We start from the raw sequence: 14358 nt of genomic DNA on the forward strand, positions 1-14358 counted from the left end.
AGATGACCTAGCAACTTCTGCTAGCTTCCAACTTTTCTTCTGCAGCTTCCCTACCTCTCTTGGCCTCCATGGAATTAAAGATTTCTTGAAGAGTGGCAGGGCCTTACTCTGGATGAGGCTTTGGCTAACGGGAATGCGTGGCTGGTTTGATCTTTTAACTCCAGACCACTCAAACTCTTTTCCTATCAGCAGTCGGGCTGTTTTGCTCTTACCATTCACGTCTTCACTGGAGTAGCACTTTTAATTTCCTTCAAGAACTTTTCCTTCGCATGCCTAACTTGGCTAACTGGAGGCAAGAGGTCTGGGTTTCAGCCTATCCAGTCTTTTTTTGACTTGCCTTCTTTGCTTAACTTAATCATTTCATTTTGGAGCCCTGAAACAATTCCAACAGTAACATCAAAGATCACTGATCACAGGTCATCATAACAAATATAATAATACTGGAAAGGTTTGTAATATTGAAAGAATTGCCCAAATGTGATGCAGAGACATGAACTGAGCAAATGCTGTTGGAAAAATGGCACCAACAGACTTGCTGGATGCAGGATTTCCCCAAAACTTTAATTTGTTAAAAAAAAAAAACAACCCACAAAATCTGCAAAGTACAATAAGGCAAAACACAATAAAATGAAGCATGCCTACAGACGCATCACAGAGACTTCCCCCGAGATCCCTGCCTGGCGAACGATACCTCCTGCATAAGGCAGAAACTCACAGTAGCTGCGACCCCACTCACCTCCTCTCCCCTATATTGAGCTAGCTGAAACTTTTTCCTGTTGCAACTACTAGTCATTTTAGATTTACACTCGGCTGTCAATTTACTTTATCACCTCACCTATTAAGCAAGCATCATTTAAATAACATTCAATGGATAAAATACTGAGAGACGTGCGTCCATATGCTTCCAAAGGTAAAGCGTTATTCCCCTTTCGTGAAGACGTGCTAGACAAGACACGGAGACTGATTCTCTCCCAGGACACGCAGAGGTCCATAGAGTGCCCTAAAACTCATGCCACAAAGCTAGCTAGTGATTATTGAGCACTTCCTCTTATTTAATTTTATTTTTTGTAAAACCAAGGCTGAGAGAGATGTGGTCATTTTCCTCAGGGTGTACCAACAGTCAGTAATGGGGTCTGGATGAGAACTGAGGCAGAGTGACACCCAGCGCTCTGTATGGCCACGTGCCTACTGTGACCAGGAGGCCACCACCAGAGGGAAACACAGAGACAGACTGTGGCACCACAGGAACAGCAAGGGCATGGGACGGGAGGGTAGGGGTGAGGGAAAACCCCCCGGCACCACCACCCCACCCCGCCGCCGCAGCTCCTGCTTCTTTCCCATCTTTCTTTAGAAAAACTTGATTTTGGCATCTCACACATGCTTTACTTATATGTAAGATGAAAGACTGCAAAAAGGAAGCAAAGGTGCCAAACCAATGACAGAGACACTCGACAATGTTGAAGCCCATGGGAACTGGGACAAAGGCTGGTGCCCTGGGCCAGCACGATGGACTCCTGGGGGTGAAGTTACCCACACCCGTCAGTCATTCCTGTCTGGAGGCTGAACTACAAGTGGGAACAAAGCACCACAGCCTTCCACAACAGAAAGCGTCTTTTCATCGTCTTTACTAACTGGCAATGTTCATGCCGTGTTTAGTCCCATCTTGACCGCCCAGGAGATCTGCCAAGGGCATGCTTCTAGGAGACTTGACCCCAGGAAGTCAAAGATGTACTTCCGGGCCCATCAAGGCAAGGCTACAGCTTCTACTTCTGCTGGAAGGAACACAGGAATGCACACAGTTTCCAAAAAACCTGCCTTAGTTTTCAGGCACGCTCCATCCTGCTAGACAGTGCACACGACTTCACGGACTCAGGTTAAAGGCAAGACAGGAAGCTGAAAGCATCCGGTGCAACAGGAAGGGAGAGGAACCAGGTGGGAGGGGGATTCTCCGGAAGCTGAATGGCCCGTGTGAGCTAGACCCTCTCCCGTTTCCCCCGAGAAAACAAAAACTCTGTGTCTTGATAGCCCAATGCAGCACACGTGAGGCGATCAAAAAAGATATTCCTGTATGCCTGAAATGAGTGTAGCTCTAGTCACAACACCAGCTCTGGCTTCCCAGCTCATTTTCTTTAGACTTCACAAACAGCAAATCAACAATCAGGAGAAATGCTTCGGGCACCAAACATCCTGTCACAGGCTTCTTTGCATGTACCTTCATCTCTTTAGAACTTGGATCCAGGGCCTAAAGATCCCAGCATTATCAAACGTGAGGAGAAGTCATTTTGCATATATCTACCACACAATCGTTCCACTAGATTCTTAAATCACTCTGTTTTCATCCGCGGTGTAAATCCATGGGAAAGACGTAGGAAGCGGTAAAACAGGTTTTCATGACACTCTAACTCATACCATTTGTTCCCCCAATAGTTGTCATATTGATCCAAAAATAACAATAATATCTGCAATTCAGACCCCACTTGTTTAAAAGTAATTTTGACAAGTGTTAAGATTAAGTTAATCATTGTTTTTTCAATGGGGAAAAGCATGTTCTAAACTATTAATACTGTAAGAATAGAAGCAGAATGCTGAAATTGCCTGCCTGAAGTAACAAGCTGTTCCGAAGACCATTTACATACCAAAAATGCACATATTAAGTTGATGTGCTATCTAGAAATAATTTTTATTTATACATTAAGTCAAGTATACTTGGTTAACCTAATTTAAATCACTATGCAAAGTTGGAAGAAATGAGAATGTTGTTGCTTCTTTTAGAATCCGAAAATTGAGATGAGCTTTTCTTCCCAATTATGGTTAATTAGTGAGGTTTTATTGTAACACTAAATCACAGGGGAAGCTTCTAGTTTCATGGGTGGTTGATGCTCATTCTAATCAAGACTGCTGACCTAACGCTTGAGGAAGGATTGGCTGCTTCTGGAAGGCCCTTTAATGACTTAGGTAAACAGATGGGCCACTGAACAATACTAGTCATGCCAAGGACAGAGTGTCCCTTCTTCCTCTTCCATCTTCTTAAATAAAACGGAGGCTAACCACTGACCAAGGAGGACCAGATAAACAAACAAACAGCTTACAGTATTAGAGTTGAAAGAAGCTGGCTCAGCCAGCAGCCATTACTAGTGAAATGAACCTGCTTTCATTGTCCATTAGGCTAAAATTTCACCAGGTCTGACACACTTACAGGAAGCCTTCAACACAAATCAGGAAGGGAAAGAAGTCTTGGAAATCAGGATTATTTCATTAGGGACCTTTTGATTTTAAGTAACAGAAATCCACTCCCAATTGTTTAAGCGAAAGGGAGAGCTTACAGGATGTGAGGGTATGGCATTCAAGACACAGGCTGGATGCACGAAGGGCCACAGAGACCGTCCAGACTCAGCAGCCTCTTCTGTCTGTCCTAATCCACATCTCTGCACATCTCTTAATGTTTTCTCCCTATAAACTACGTCATCTGATTCCCTATGCACTGAGCCAAGTGAGGATATGCCAGGATGTTCTGGCTGACGTACCAAGAGAAACGTCCTACCATCTCTTAGATCCAAGTCTAACTTTCCAGAAGAGAAGATCTGTTATGTGAGCATTTCGTTACAAGTGGGCCCTGACTTTGCAGATGCAAACGTGGCTACAGGGGGCCATGTCTGTGGGTGATGGGGATACAGATATGGATGTGCCACTGTCCCAAATGTCACCTACAGCCTGTGTCGGGGGCCACACTCCCCTCTGCCAACGATTGAATTTCTAGGCACAAAAAAAACCTTCCGTTGTGGAATAGGTAATTTCTTATCCAAGATCAACCATAGATCTTTTACAGGAAGCACGTGTCCGTATTTCAAAGAACTGGGAAAATCAGATACCTTCTTTGTATTTAAATAGGCTTATCTTACTTCCTTTTAATGATGATATAATACCACGGGGGAGTGGATGGTATTATTCCATTTATTTTCTAAGGGAAATGGAGATTGTTATCCTGATCATAGAGAAAGAAAATGATTAAGAGGTGGCCAAATGATAAAGTGTGCCAGGGGACACACTGTGGACAGTGTGCCCAAACCCAACTCCGCTGCCCAGAGTTGCCCTGTGGCCTTATTATAGCTCCATACGCCACCCCCCACCACCTGCCATGGGATCAAGGGTCACTGCTGCTCTCCCATTGCCCCTAAACTGTGCCTCGACTCTAAACCTCACAGTCACTCAGCTGGTGGGGGAAACACTGAGATTAGGGCTCAAGGACTTGCCCACTCATCAGTGTCACTGTTGAATGTCTGATGTGAGAATTTTCTTGAGAGAGAAATAATGCCATCTAAAGTGAATGAATTTGCTACAGAGAAATCCTAGAAAGTCGTTGGTGTAAGTTCAAGCTATGTTGTGAGAAGATTTCCCAGTTGACTGCTCCTTCCTACTCCAGATGCCATGATTTCTCAGGGTCCCCAGAGGACCATGACATCTGGGCTTCTCCTTGGTCATTGTAGCCAGCCCCCAAACCCCAAGGTCAATTCAAATCCCTTGAGCCAAATCTTTCCTAAATGACATTTTTTTTCCTTTAACTCTCCTAGTACTTTACATTTGAACCTTCTTTCAATAGTATTTTTGGTATTAGTTTTTAAATAGTGGTTTTAGCTTATTAGGTCTGAGAGCATAATAGCATCCTTTTCTTTTAAAAATCTCTGAATGCACAAGATGTCAAGTCTCTCTAATTTTTTCCCTAGTATTCTCTCAGCATAGTGAAGAGAACAGGCATTTATTTTATGTTATTGTTCGGGGCAAGGGAGTGCACGGATGATAGAGACAAAGGTCCCTGAGTCTGCATCACAATTCTCCAGTTTTGAGACTCTTAGATAAAGCATTTAACTTTCCTAAGCTTCAGTTGTACATGGGGTTGTTGCGGGGATGGAAAAGAGCTACTCTGGACAGAAGGAAACGAATATTCCTAGAATGGTCAAGAGTGGTCAGGAGGCAGAAACAGTTCCCTGAGAGAGAAAAAGACAGGTTTGCCTACCTCCATCCCAAGGTTCTCGGACCTTCAGTTCCAGAAACATAGGATGAGCTGGCTGGGCTCAGGGAAGAGGCCCAGATGACAAATCCCTAGGGTAAGTGCTATTTCTTTATGGCCACAATTTAAATGTATCTGTATATCTGTTAGCCACACCAAGTGATGGGGAAGCCCCCATGTTTCTACACTGCTGAGTATCAGTAAGTTCTCTAAGCACTAGATGCTGGGAGTTCAGGATTAAACATGGCATAATTACTCAGTATCCAATCTTCAGATGAGCTCAGCAGGAAAATAAGCACACAACCTGGTACTCACTCATGGACCAGGCATGCTCGTCTGGAGTAATTATCACAAGCTGATTACCAATCTTTGTCTCAGGTCTTGATGACCCCAGTATGTGGATAAGATCCCACTCCCTGCCAGACTTGCCCTCCAGGGCCCTGCTTCCCACAGGCGGTTCCCCATGGAAAATGTCTCCTGGAAGAACAGAATTCCCAGGCTTCTCTTAGAGGGTAGACCATTTTTAGTAATGACCATTCAGATTTTTTTTTTTTTAATTAAGGTTGGTTAATAAGCATAGTAATGAAAATGGATAGAATGCCTAAGATTTGGGACAGAACCAAATTTTCAGATCACTAGGGAAACCATGAAAGAGACATTAATATGAGCATAAAATAATCAGATGGAGGACTTGTTCAATAAATATAAATAATGTATCTCTGACTGAAGCGAATCACCATGGTGACAATTAAGGAGAGGAAGAAGAAACTAGACAGGATACACTCAAAGTAAGTTGGAAAAATGTTGGTAACCTATCTTCTTACCAGAGGCACAAGTCCTAGGAGACATGCAGTGGTGGCATTTGAAGACTAGCAGTAAAGGGGCAGAGAGGTTCCAAGCCTATAACCCTGGGATCTTCCCCTTCCGCCTCCTTAAACTTCAACACCCTTGGATTATCTCCCACATAAAACAACAACAACAACAACAACAACAACAACATCTTAAACAGATGTAACATTCATTCACACAAGGCATAGAAGACCAGTAATAATTTGGAATGATATGTCATCCAAGATGGCGCGTGTTTTAGCAGGAGGATTCCCTTAATGAAGTGCCTACTTCTGGGATTTCAGGCTGTGCTCAGCATGCAAGGAAGGGTGTGTGTGTGTGTGTGTGTGTGTGTGTGTGTGTGTGTGTGTTAGGAGGAGAGGAAGGGCATTCTCAGCTTCCTTGGGCCCACAGGAAGGACAGGCAGCTCTGAGGCAGCAGAGGGGGCAGTGCAGAGAGCTACCCGACAGGCAGTACCGGAGATGAAATGAGAATTTCAGATAATATGAACAGAAAGAAAGAAAGAAAGAAAAAAAAAAAGACATTAGGGCTCAAAGACATGTTGTATGACCTCTCTCTCCTTGCTCTTCTCTTTATTTGGTTTCCTTGATATTTTTTAGGTGACAAAAACAGAGTTTGTTACTGACAGGCTCTTATGGAGAGCCATAGGAAGAAAGAGGAGAAATCAGAGAGAAATGGGGGTAATGGAGGTAAATATAGACAGAAAATGAAAACTGAAAACCAGAAGGTTTGTAAAAATCTGTTTTTTAAAAAAATAACCTCAAACCCTCCGTTATAGGGACGTCCACTTATTTTCTGTTAGGCTGAAATCTTGCTGTATTCTGTTCTGTTAGGAGTACACCAGCTATCCCAGAACCTGAGAGTAGAAAGCAGCAGGAAAACCCACAGAATTCCGCTTCTCAGCCTAACTCTGCTCTGCCTTGTCCCGCATTTGGCGGAGGGACCCAAAGCTTGCTGCTTGGTGAGGCGGCCTGTTTCTTGTGGCAGTCCAGTTATGCACTGGGCTTCTTTTGTATGAAGCTCAAAGCGCCCTCCAGGTCACTCGTCCTGGTTGGCCCCAGCTCTGCACCGGAAGTTGGGGAGACCAGGCTTTACGGGTCACCCTCGTGTTGGGGTAGAGCGTCCTCCCAACCACTCCCACATCACAAGATTGCTCCAGGTTATCACTGCCTCTTGCAAAGTGTAGCAGCCAGAATAAGACCATCTCAAATCCCCAGCCTCTAGTCTTCAGCCCTGGACATGTTTGCAAGGCAATTTTATCCACATGTAAAAAGCAAATAAGCTGACAATGCCCAGATTTGTATATGGAGCCCAGGACATTTCAGCTCCATATATCCAGCTGGCCCCTAGGCATCTACTTGGGTGCCTCTCAAGACACCTCCGATTCAATATGCCCTATTTCTGGCACCTTCCTCCGCATAGCTGCTAGGTGTTTCTTATTCCATGGTGGCGGGAATGGCTCACCCCCCACTTGGTTGCCCCAGGCAGACCCCTCCCTCATCCCATCTCCCATCATGGAAAGTTATCAACTATGGTTCCTTCATAGTTCTCTTCTCCCACCTGCTGCTTGTTCACTCATTCAGGCCTCTGCTTGCCCAAGGCTGTTGAACCTCTGAGGAACAGTCTTCTTTCCAAAGGGATTCTGTCTTTCTTTCTTATGTTCACTTCCTCTCTGCCTGTGTTCTTAAATCTCTATCCCCTTTCTTGAAACTGCTTCCAAAATGCCTTGATAGTGTAAATCTGATCATGTCACTCACTCCCTAATCAACAGTCCCCAAAGTCTGGTGGGATTATCAGTGTTCTCAGCCGAGTTTAGGCTTCTGAGGTGCGAGCTGCCCTCTCATGACTCTTGCCATTTGACATAATGACCCTTGAAGTTATTAGACCACATTTGTCAGGCACACACCCAGCCCCTCAATGGATCCTCTTAAGGCAAAACACAATTGAGAACCTGAGTTTAAACTCCTAAATAGTAGCACAAAAATGATCATGTGATTATTTTTATGTCTTCCTTATACACTTAGGAAAGAATGTTTATTTCTTCTTTCCTGATTGATTGACCAAGTTTCCATTTAAAATATCTGCACTAATTCAGTGCTTTCCAAGATACCTCTCCTCTGGAACTGGGTTTTTATTATTAAAACATGAAACACACTTTCCCTTTTGGCTTTTCAGTAACATTCATTAAAAATAATGCTGACGAAGTCCTTTGTAATCAAGGATTCTGTAGACTGACTTAAAAGGTGGTGAAATAATTAGCAAAATAATATTCTATTATTTTTGTCATTTTCCAAATATATTTTTCTCATCTCTCTTCTCTTTCTCGCTCTGTGACATACTCTCCATTCCTTCCTCAACACTTGCCGTATTTTTCTCCTACTTTCTGACAATGATGGCTAACAATGCGTTTTCAGGGTCATCGCTGCAGTCATAGTTCATGTTTACTGTCATCTGGTAACTAATGACATTCAGTTAAGCGTTCAGCGCAGTGCAAATATACTCTTCATCTTATGCAAGTCCACACCAGGCTGTACTTGATTTTTCACTCGCTATTTGGCATTTGAAGATCAACTGAGCAGAAATGAGACTTCTTAAACATGCTTCAAAATCAGAAATCATTAAGTATAGTGTAATTAAATATTAAGTTATAAAGACGGACTTAAAAATACCAGCCCTTTTTTCTTTCTTTGCTGATTTCACTGAGCAGTTAAGACTCTGACCTGGAGAAATACTAAGATTTTCTGTGTATAAGTGGAAGGACAAAAACTAGCCCTAGGATAGCCAATGTTAAGTGCGTCAAGGTTAGCTGGATCAAGTTTTAAATAGGTAAATGAATCAGTACAAAGGTACTTCTACATTTTCCCCAATAAGGGTTTTATAAACGACTTACAGTATTTTTTCCACTCCTCATTCACTCATAGAGAAGAGGATTATATAACTATCTGCATAGATTTTAGATTTTCTAGCTGTTTAAACAGATAACTGGGAAAGAAACAAGTTTTATATTATCTTCAGTAATTAAGGATTATCAACTGAGGAAAGTTCTAATTCCCTTGATGATGGCAGTGTTCCCTTTAATTGGTTTCATTAGGCATGCTAACAGACAGTGATTTATTTAGTAGATACAGTACCTACTTTCTCGAACGTTCATGAAATGATGACTATGGAGATATCCTTGGAAACAGCAGTAAGACTACAATGTCTTCCAAGCAACATGAATACTGATTTGAGTCTCGAAAGACATGCTCTCATTGGTACGTATACAGGAGTCCCCCCCCTTAACTGCAGTGTTGCCCTCTGTGGTTTCAGTTGCATGTGGCCAGTTGTGGTCCAAAAGCAGATGATCTTCCTTCTGACAATACGTAACCTAACACTGCATCACCAAGCCTATGTCATTCATGTCACTTGAGCTCATCATGTAGGCATTTTATCATTTCATGTCATTACAAGAAGAAGGGTGAGTACAGTACAGTAAGATATTTTGAAAGAGAGACCCCATTCACATAACTTTTGTTATAGTATCTTGTTATAATTGTTCTATTTATTATTGGTTGTTGTTAATCTCTTACTGTGACTAATTTTTAAATTAAACTTTATCATGGTTATGCATGTATGGGAAAAAACATAGTATATATAGGGTTTGGTACTATCTACAGTTTCAGATGTCCACTGGGGGTCTTGGAATATATCCCCCCGTGGATAAGGGGGACCATTGCACCTGCTCTAAAAATCAAACAACGATCTCCTAGAATTCTATTTTCTAATGTCTATTTGAGTATCAGTCTCTAAATAATTATTCCTTTTTTCTTCAACTTTTCTCTCAAATGATATGCTAATGGAAGTGAGCTGAACATTTTCAGCAAAAACTGAACAAATTGAGCACTGATATTCCTTCCCTCTCCCCTCAAGGGAAAACAGATAATAGCTATTAAACTTCACATGGAGAGTTTTAACTATTGTATTTCTGGTTGGTTCAAGAACTAGGATGTGGCTATAAAATTCACATCTCTCCAATGTATGTGCCTGGATTATAACAAGAATTGGTAATTAATTTAGATAATCCAGAGACATGTCTACAGAGTTCAAATCAAAATCGATGAAGTGTTATATACCAACCTATTAACTGCCGTTTGATCACAACCCTCCACATAAGCATAAAAACTGAAAACTTATTTATTATTATTATATGTCCAGGTATAGGGTTTTTGGTTTAGATTTTTTTTTTCCAGTGTATTGGGAATCACTGGGTTTCCTGACTTCAGCTATTAATGGCCTTTTGGAATATTCTCAGCCATTACCTTTTCAAATAATGTCTCTCTCAATGTCTGTATTGTGTCCTTCTGGAAATCCTGTTAGACTTATGTTGGATCTTCTCAGTCTACTGTTTTGTATCTTTTAATCTCTCTTTTGTCTCTTCCATCACTTTGTCTCTCAGGGCTATATTATTAGGAATTTAACAAGTTTATCTTGCAGTTCACCAGTTCTCTCTTCATTGTATCTACTATGCCATTTAACAAATACACTGAATTTTTACCATTAGTGATTGTATTTTTCATCTCTACAAAATCTCCTGTTCAAATATTACAGATTGCTATAGTTAGAATCTGTTCTTCAAACATCTATAATGCATTTATTTCATATTCTGCATCTAATAATTCTAATACTGGCAGTTTGTGTAGATCTCATTCTGTGATTCTTTTCCTTCGTTGACTTTTGTCTAGGGTCACTTGTTTCCCTACGTATGTAGGGAATTTTATTGTGGGTGCATGTTTTGGACTTTTATCTGTGGGAATTCTTAGAGGTCTCTATATAAAATACATTCTTTGTAAGAGCATTTTCGTCTTCTGCCACCAGGCAGGCAGAGACACTGATGATCTGCGACAATTAAGTAACATATCCATCTTTTGAGGGGGGCCTCGTCTTTCTGGTTTTTTCCTACTCCACAAGAATATGACATGAAGTCCCAAGACCAGATGAGTGAATACATGAGGTTAGACATTCTCAGGGCATTCCTTTTATTCATGTCCACCCCGAGTTGAAGTTGAGTCAAGAACTTTCTCCAAGATGCCCCTCTACAGGACAGGTATTTTTTTCTTGGTATCTGAAGGTATTACCTTTGTTGAATGCAAAGGGCTTGAAAATGACTTTCACTCTTGGCATCAGGAGTCACTTCTCCACCAAATGCATCTATTAAAATTCCCTAGACCACAAGGAATGGACGAAGTCCACTACACAAATCATGGTTCTAACTTTCACTTATTCCTTTGTGTTGACACTTTCTTGGCTGGCTTTTTGCATGTGTTTTGGGGGTGGTTTTTGTTGTTGTTTTTGTTGTTTTTGCCTCCAGGGAATTCCTTTAATTTACTGTCAAATCAATTAGGCATTTCAAAAGATATATATATATATATGGGTTTTTTTGCTTTGCTCTCCTGGGAGGGTGTTCTCTGAACATCTATTATGTTGTTGACAATTCTTCTAGTGATAGCTATTTAAAAATCCTTGTGAAGTAACTTTAAGAAACAGGGCACAAATAGAATAGATCTGAGGTTCTCCTAGTGTATTATCTTTAAATATTCAAGATGCTTCTTCATGAATCTCTAAGAATGTAAACAGAAGTTTCATCATAAAAAATTCACATTATGTTGTGCTCGAAATTGAAGTAACAAATTAGTCCTCACTTTCTGAGAAAGAAGTTCTTAATCAAAACCAGAAAACTCCATTCTCAGGGATATAGGAAGGATAGCCAAGCAAACACTAACAAACTCTATAAAATGGTTATGGGATGCAAATATTAAATTACAAATAAGCAAAGAAAGATGCTGAATGCCTCTTAATAGCTCCCCATTTCTTAGACTTTCTTCTTCAACGGGAGTAGGAAGGGTTATCTCCAGTGATATGTGATAGGTTTTTGTGGAGACCTGAACCTCAAATTAAACATGACAGGAAATATTTTAATTTTGATGATAATTCAGTTAAACACAATGTTATATTAAATAAATGTCATGGGCTAGATTATAATACTTGTCTCATTTTAAATATAAAAGCTTTAAAAGAAAATTCATACTTGGAGTATTTGTTTGCAACTACATAAGGGGGATGAAAGGTATTCTTTTCTGTTGGGAGGGAACATTTCGAATACTCTGGACTAGAGTTTTAAAATAAAGTTCTCAAGTTGGTGTACACACGCCTTGAGATTTTGGCCATCCCCCCACTCACCACTTTGACCCCTGAATGTTGCAGTGTCCCAGGGTTCTCAGACATGGGCCACATTCTCTTTTCTATACCTTCCATCCTACCACCTCCCTAGGTGATTTCATCCAGTCCCATGGCTTTAAACAGCATTTGTAACTGGTGACCAACTAGTTTGCTATCAGCAGCCTCCACCTTGACTTAATCTCCAGATCCACATTTCTAATTCCTAATTTCCTACTTAATACCTGGACACTCACGCTCACATCACAAACAGGCCTTTTGACCTTCGCATTTCCCAGAACCTGCTCCTGCCTTGCTTCCCATTACTCTGTTTCACTTGGCATTGTTTAATTTTTGTTCTAGAACCCACATTGACAGGTAAGCCCGATGGAGCCACAGCCTTCATCTACCATGGGTGGTTAGAGCCTAGACCTTGCTTAGAGCCTAGAACAACACCTGACCCTAGAAGGGGCCCAGTAACTATTCACGGAAGGAATGGAAAAAATGAACACCCTTTTCTCTTTTGAAATCATGCCTAAAATCTCTCCCCACCGCCACGTCTTTTCTCTTTCTTTTACCCCATCAGCTTTCTTTTACCGCATCAGCACTGCTCTGCTTTGTCATTTCTTAAATACAACAAGGTCTTTTATGATGCTTCCTCTCCCTCTGCCCAACCTGGTAAACTTTCATTACTTGGGGCAAACAGTCTGTTCTGCTTTTTCTATGCACTGATACAATTTTGTACATAAATCATTTGGAAAATTATATTTAGACATCCAGATAACCAGGATATCCCACTCAGTATAAAATCCTCCACAAGAACAGGGCCATGTTTTACTTAATTTTTTTTTTAACTTTCTAGTATGTAGCACAATGCCAGATACATAGTTGATAGTCAATGAGCTTTTTTGGGGAGGGGCTGGGGGCTGGGAGTTGGTCAGTAAGGTCATGGTAACAATTATGTTTTCAAAAAGCAACCTAATCACCAGAATCAACTATTAAAACATTGGCTCAAAAGAATCAATCTAATGTATATTTAATTGATATTCAAATGCAACTTCTTAAGTTTATTAATTTAAAAACAACATATACATAATAGGCAACATACCAGTATATTATATATGTTCATAATGTATATTATAAACTGTCAGATATAAACATAAAATTCTGTACTTCGAATAAATAATTGTTTAAAAGTGAATTTCCTTTAAAGTTTACCTTGAGTAATGTATTTATAAACACAAATTGTCAAGAAATACAAAATGTAACAACAAAAATCTGTATCCCTGACATATATTCAACTGGAGTTTCTTGTATATAAGAAAGGATTCTTTACCAATTTGTGGTGTTTTCTAGTTTATTTTGGTTGTGTGATTGTACATTTTGGAAACATGGAAGATAAAGGTAACCTGAACCCATTTGAGTTTTTTCCTCTTGCTAAAAGGAGACAAAAACCACCGAAGTAGAGTTTTTTTTTTCTTAATTTAAGACCCTGATGATCATTAACTCAAGAAACCATAATAGTGAACCTGGCACAGTAGCATCATGATGAAGGAGGTTTTTCTTCTGTCTAGATTTTCAAATTCCCAGACACTTATCCTTCCCTTATCTGACCATGAGTTAAGAAGACTGGTATCATGTGGTTATAGAAGAGGTAAGTAGCCTTCAAGACAGCCAGACAGGTAGAGAGACTCATGGCAGTCTGCTCCTAAATGCCCAAGATTAATGAAACTATTCATAAGAACATATACAGCATATAATGTTAGATGGACATGATTTATTTGCTTGGAAGAATTATTATAATATCCCCAAATAAAAAGGTAACCACACATTTGTTCATCGATATGAATTTTGATTATTTTTAAATGCCCCAATTCTTATTGTTTAAATGAATCCAAAAGAGTAGAAATATTCTGAAGATAAGATGGCTCATTAAGCTTGAAAACTTAAAATTGGAAGCAACATAGACAGCGAAGTAAAAATCTGAGTATGGCAATGAAAGTTTAAGGAGTTCAGGCAGTAAAATAGGTTGAGGTTGGCAAACCTCACTTGTGGTTGTATACAATCTCTTAAGTTCTTTATAGAATAAAGTTTTCACTGGCACATAGATGTAAATTTTGGAAGGTACCGAATAATACAGATTTTAGAAAAATATTTGTACAAACAGAGTTTGTTACTTTAGCTTTCAATTCTAGTTAAAGGAGAAACAGAAAACCATTTTATGATTTTTTAACTTTACTGAGCTAAGAAGTATATTCTTTTATCAGGCCCATTAGAGATAAGTGGCCAAAAGCAAAACTCTGTATTGTAAA

The sequence above is a fragment of the Lontra canadensis genome, unplaced genomic scaffold (genome assembly GCF_010015895.1).
Source record: "Lontra canadensis isolate GAN:19392208 unplaced genomic scaffold, GSC_riverotter_1.0 scaffold72, whole genome shotgun sequence".
Classification (NCBI taxonomy): Eukaryota; Metazoa; Chordata; class Mammalia; order Carnivora; family Mustelidae; genus Lontra; species Lontra canadensis.